This window comes from Thamnophis elegans, chromosome Z (assembly GCF_009769535.1).
Source record: "Thamnophis elegans isolate rThaEle1 chromosome Z, rThaEle1.pri, whole genome shotgun sequence".
NCBI classification, from domain to species: Eukaryota; Metazoa; Chordata; class Lepidosauria; order Squamata; family Colubridae; genus Thamnophis; species Thamnophis elegans.
Window position 1 is genome coordinate 21,227,683 of NC_045558.1, and position 6,544 is coordinate 21,234,226.

The window sequence follows — 6,544 nt, forward strand, 5'->3', positions numbered from 1 at the left end:
CACAGAGTGCATTATCTATCAGATTATCACACAAACCCAACCTATTCTCAGACATCCTATATTTTTCTCATGGTGATGTCGTTGGATAAGAGGAAAATTCCCTTCTAAGAAGTGGGTAAATTAAGATCTGTTCATTATTATCCCATAATTCTTACTGTCTTTCTTAAAACACATTTTGCAATATGATTGTGCCTCAGAGCACAGACTCGCTCATAATGTTTAATTAAAGGTGCCAAGAAATCAGGCTGATTATACAACCGCAAGTCTCAGCTTTGGAAGCTTTTTTATTTATTTTGCCAATACTGTAGAAAAAAACAGGCTGGCTACTAACTCAATCCAGGGAAAACTGCCTATATTTTTTTGTTTGTTTGTTTCAAAGATCTGAGATAAAAGTCCACTTTGATCTGTGTTTTGAAGCTGTATGTTTCCATGTTGACTATTCTGGAAAAGCAGTAGACAATTATAATAGGGGAGTAGACAAAATTTGCAGACATATTTTTCCCTTGGGAGGAATAAAGAGTCACTGAATATGAAGTAGAAAGGCAAAAAAAAAAAAAGACTTTGGACTAAAGTAGTTCCAAGCTGTTAGTGAGATAGAGCTTGTGTGTGTGTGTGTGTGTGTGTGTGTGTGTGTGTGTGTGTGTGTGTGTGAGAGAGAGAGAGAGAGAGAGAGAGAGAGAGAGAGAGAGAGAGAGAGAGAGAGAGAGAGATGTACCTTCACAACGTGATAATTCCTTTTTTTAAAAAAAAAGGGTTGTTTTTTTTTAAATGAAAATGTCAAATCAATGCATGAATATTGTGGCACCTGGGCACCATACATTCCAATCCAAATGAAACTAATCAGATTAAACATAAATATTACATTCAATCAACTTATAGATTTCTAATATTTATATTAGGTTGCAATCTATCATTATTAAATTATTCTACATTTTCTCATTATTACCTTCATTTTATAAGATAAAAATGTATACATTAATATTCTCCTTATTTCTATCGCTTATTCTAGCTTTTAATCGTATCACCTTTTATTGAGAAACTTTTCCTTTCTTTCCTGTCTAACTTCTAATCATGTCACCTGCCTTAAAAAAAAGAGGAAAAAAAAGAACAGAGAGATGGGAAAAACAACTCAAAATAGCAACAGAAAAGTAGAAAACAATAGAAAACAATAAACAGAAAGTCTGGTTTCTCTTCAGATCGTACAAATTGTTAAGTTCGGTGGTAACAGATGAGGCGTGAGGCGGCTGAGGTAAATGTACAACGATTCCACACCTCGCCCTGCTTGACAGCTATTTATATGAGGGTGACCAATAGGAATGCTTCGGGCAGCCCGTGCTCAGCCAGCTGCACCTTAGCCAATCAGGTGCGGCTGAGCTATTGCCAGCTGTCAATCATAAGTCGAGGACTTGCAACCGGTAGTAAGTCGAGGACTTTAGGACCAGTCACAAGTCAAGGACTTAGCACAAATCTTTCATCTTTTACATTACATTATCATTACTTTTACATCTATTATCTTTCCCCAGATAATATAACATCTATTCTGAGATGTAAGCAAGATCCAATCTGTCAGGCCCAAGATTTCTTGAGATGTCAATTATCAGATTACAACCTGATAATTACTAATGGCTTCAGTTAGTCTATAATGTAACTTTTAAACATCCATGGCATGACTAAAAGATAATATCCTAAATCTCGGGAAGTAAAAGCAATAGCAACAAAAGTAGAAGGCAGAATAGTTGGTGTTTTTCTTTAGGAGAATGTTCCCAAGTAAAACGTCCATACATCATTAAGTTTAAGAAACACTGATTTAGGGAGTACATCTTTTTAGGCCCACATTCCCAAGTGATGAAGGCTCATTTTCAAGGCCCACAAAGGGAACGGTCTGACCTCCATCAGGAAGCTAGTCAAAACATTGGCAACACCACAGAAATGCAAGCTGTTGTGGGCTTTTCTTTTCTTTTTTCCAGTTTCCTAGTTTTAATGGTCAGCTCTATGCAAAGCGTATTGAAGTAATCCATGAGGACTGAGGTACTATAGCAAGACCTTCCAGCACCAGTTAAGATCATAATTGGCTCTCCAACTGAAACTGGGCTTATGTAGAAATAGCTTAGAGTTCAATTTATTGTATTCCATTCATATGTACTAACTCAATATACCATATCACCCAGACACATTCTTGGGTTTTGTTGGTTTTAATTCTTGGGGGCACTTCATATTCTTAACAGCTTCAATAAACTGAGGCACAAACCAAAATCAAATCCCAGAAAGAATTCCCACTTGAGAAACATCCAATTCAGGTGATGGTTTACATCCTATCGCTAATTGTTCACCACAAAAATTCTGGGCTGATTGCTGGAAATTGTCCAAGCACACTTTGGAAACCAGTGCTTCATCAGCTGTGTGAGGGAGACAATCTGAATAGATGTCTGGTTCCCAGGAGGCAATAGGTGGATAACAAACACAACTGGATCAGGGCAACACAACTACCAATAGGTGATGAAAATTATATTATCTTTCCCCAGACAATATAACATTCATTCTGAGATATAAGCAAGATCCAATCTGTCAGGCCCAAGATTTCTTGAGATGCCAATGGTTGTCATGGGGATATCTATGTTACCAAATGCACCATTTTGCTTGTTGAATAAACCAAAAATGATTGAATCCATACAGCATATTAACCCATAACCATCTGCATAATGGCTTTAGTGTATGAACTCTGTATATCATATGCATCTTACATATTTATAGTCTAAAATGCTTTACCGACTACACAGCAATTCGCTGTATTCCTGATGCTAAACCATAAACCAAGCTTTATGCACAGCAATGGTGCATTTGCACAGTACATACAGCTGCATCTAAAGAGCAATGGTGGCATGGTGGTTAGAACGCAGTATTGCAGGCTGATTCTGTTCACTGCCAGAAGTTCAATCCCAGCTCAAGGTTGACTTGGATTTTCACCCGAAATTGGTAAAATGAAGAGCCAGATAGTTGGAGGCAATATTCTGACTCTGTAACCCACTTAGAGAGGGCTGCAAAGCAGTATGAAGTGGTATATAAGTCCAAGTGCTATTGCTATCTAATTAAGCCATAAAATAGCTTAGGTTGAAGTATGAATTCAGCTGGGATATGGGATCCTAAACATCCAGAAGCATTTGAGATGGTTGACTTAATTGATAAATATCATTAGGTCTGCTTAAAATAGTGAGCAACCTTAAATCCTGTTTCTTAGCTCCGCTGGGATGTGAGGATTTGTATTGAGGTTGTACACTGTTTGGTGCTCTTGACCCCACTTGAAAAGTGGAAAAACATTCATTGCCATTTCCAATGTTGCTCCAAGGAGAAAAAGAGCACTCAAAGAAGTCATTTCTCTGTGAAAAAAATCTTGGGTTCCATCAGTGCTATCTGATGGAACTTTTCCTGCCCTTATTGGTCAAGAAGAAAGCAAATATGCCCAAAGCTACAGATAAATAGGGCCTCACTTAGTGAATATAATACAAGTTGGCAAAACGTTTCACACTTCAATTAGGCAAATTCAGGATGAGCATTTTCAGAAACTTTCAACATTTGAAACCTGCGCCAATGCTACAAAACTCGGTGTCAGGCCTGCAGCCATCTTTTCTTTTGGATCTTTGGCCTGCCACACTTTCTATTATTCTACTATGCACTTTCTATTGTGGGAAAATGGGAGGGGGGGTTGTAAGGAGTGAGATGCGATGTAGCCATAACAAAATTCTTTCTAGAAAGCCAATGCCATCCTTTGTCTATGCACCTCTGCACCTGACCGGAACTGGATGGGTGGAACTGCCATTATGGTAGTGGGATAGTGGCCCATGTGGGTGTGGGGGAAAGATCTTTAGCTTTCAGCTAGGAAAAACCAGGAAGCTTTCAGATTCGGGTTTTCTCAGATGTGCCAACATGGCTCTGTTAATAAATTGGAACTTTGAGCAATACTTTGGACTCTGATTTACTTTTGGATGCTATTTGGAATGCTGACACTTGGTCTATGCCATGTACATACAAAGAAAAAAGCATATTTATCTTCTTGGGAATTAGCAGTCTAGCATAAACCCATCCCATTTTCTAATCAATTTAAAGAAAGCCTTCCAAATGCTTATTATAAGCTTATACTGGTAACAAGCAAGAAACACTAGCAGACTAAACAGTTGACAGTTAACATGTATGGTTTTTGGGTGGAACAAGTGGAAAAGTTTGAAGCCATCCAGGAGATTCAGAAGTATTTAGGTGCCTCTGAACCAAGTCAACTTTGGCCAATGAGACTGGATGAAACTCTGACTGTTATTTGGAGCATAAAATTGTATCACCTCTGCTTAAATCTAGCATCAAAAATCACAGATATAGACAATAGAAATTTAAGTCATACGGAAAAAGGAGTCAATTTCCTCTCTTGCAAGGCAGGATAGGGAGAAGTGATTTGAACACAGATTATTTCCTGCCTGTTCGCAGTTTTGCTAATAGAATGAAAAGTTCTTAACCAGGGCCAGACTGGAATTGAAATATAATGCAGTGTTCACGATGCCTTTTCCCCAAACTCCAAATTCTCCAAAATTCCAAAAGAAGCACAAATTAACTCTTTATGGTCGAGGAAACAAAGTCTGCTCTGCTCATTGCAGATTCCTTTCCGGTTGACACACCGAGTTTATGCAAAGCATTGAACAGTAGGAAAGCTGTTTTAGAAAAGCATAATATAAAAAACAGCTTCCCCCTGCCAGCTGCCTATTCAATGCTGAACATTTTACTACAGCAGCAGAGTTAAAATACTTCTTCTCAGGAAAATAGATCACTTGAGTAAAGCAGGATTTGACTCTGTATCTGCAGGGGATCATCTGTTGAGGCGATGGGAGCTAAGCCACAGAGAGATTCAGTTGAAGCTACACATGGCAAAACTATGTGTAAGGGGCAGCGGGTGGGGAATGGGGAGGAGGATTTCAGCCAATGTTTTCTGCTTTGGTAACCTCCTGATTCCACTGGGATTGCCGCTCCTAGTCTTTTTCTAGCTAGGAATTTTAGGAGCAACAATCCTCCTAACACAGATGCAGGGAGGAGGGCTGGTTTAAAGGCTTGGAGTCTTGTGCTCAGATTTAATGTGGAGTACTGTGAAACGCAAATGATGATTCATGTACCTGAAGGCAAGAGTGTATGGTGGCACTGTGTTTTATTTTCTGCTGCCCCATTAACTTAAAAGCAGTGTTTTTCAAATTTGGGCACTTTTAAGATGGGTGGACTTCAACTCCCAGAATTCTCCAGCCAGCAAATGAACTGTGGCTGAGAATTGAAGTCCATACAGAGCCCAAGTTTGAAAAACACTGATTTAAAACTTGTAAGAGCCTATACTCCCAACCTTACACTTGACTTATGAGAATGGCTTACCCAAGTAGGAAGCAGATTCATCAGATTTTTTACCCTTCAGAACTATAATAAAAATTACCCATGAAATTGTTCAGGAGAAACCAAAAACAACAAAACAAAACAAAAATCAATGAAAGACATTAATTCTCTATTGTGAGATATGACGAGGATAGCCACAGACTAAAAATAGGAATAAATGTAAGAATAGACAAGTATTAGCTAAAGTTCAGAGGCATTCTTTTGTTGAAGATCAAATTTTAATTTGGGGAAAGGAAACTGTTTTACATTTATGTGCTGTTTTTGTATTGTTTTAAAATGTTTACAGTTTACAAATCTTAAAAACATTTAAAACAATGCAAAAACATATTGACGCAAATTATTTCATACAGGATTTTCCATAATGTATTGAACAACAGCTGATCGAAATTTGGAAGGCCAACTCCTATCTCTTTATTTCAGGTAAGCAAAAATATTTACTTGCTTACCCCTTTACACTTCTATGCCAAGATGCTGGCAAACCTACTGATCATCAGAGGGAAGGGAAGAAGGGAATGGTAAGTGGTAAGGGAAGGCAAGACAAGGGACAGGGAAAAGGAAGGGGTGAGGGAAGGAAAGGGAAGAGGCAAAGCAAGGGAAGGGAAGAGGGAAAAGAATGGAAGGGGCGAGGCAAGGGAAGAGGCAAGGGAAGGGGCAAGGAAAGGGGCAAGGCAAGATGAGGTGAGCCAAGGAGAGCGAAGAGAAGGGGTAAGGCAAGGCAAGGCTAGAGGGAAGGGAAGGCAGCAACGGGCAGGGGCATTCAGAAATCCAATGGCAACAATTGCTTTCTGTTAAATGCAACAACTGCAAACCAAAAGATGAAACCCAAAATACAAAAACATACAAAAAGCAAATCATTTTAGTGGGGGTATAAGTGTGGTGTGCCTTTCTCCCACATTTCCCCTCTGAAATCAAAGGGGAGATTTTTCCCTTGACAGGAGCTGAAGACCCATATTAGGCTTTAAACTCCTACACAAGTACAGACTCCCTGAATGACTCTGAGTTTAAAATGTTACAAGAAAGCTGGTCATAACCTGCATAGAAGGCCCTGAATTAGATTAATAAAATTCCAGGCATCAAGAAGCGAGGCTGCAGCTTATTTCAACTTCTCTTTAACATAATTAAAGTTGATTTT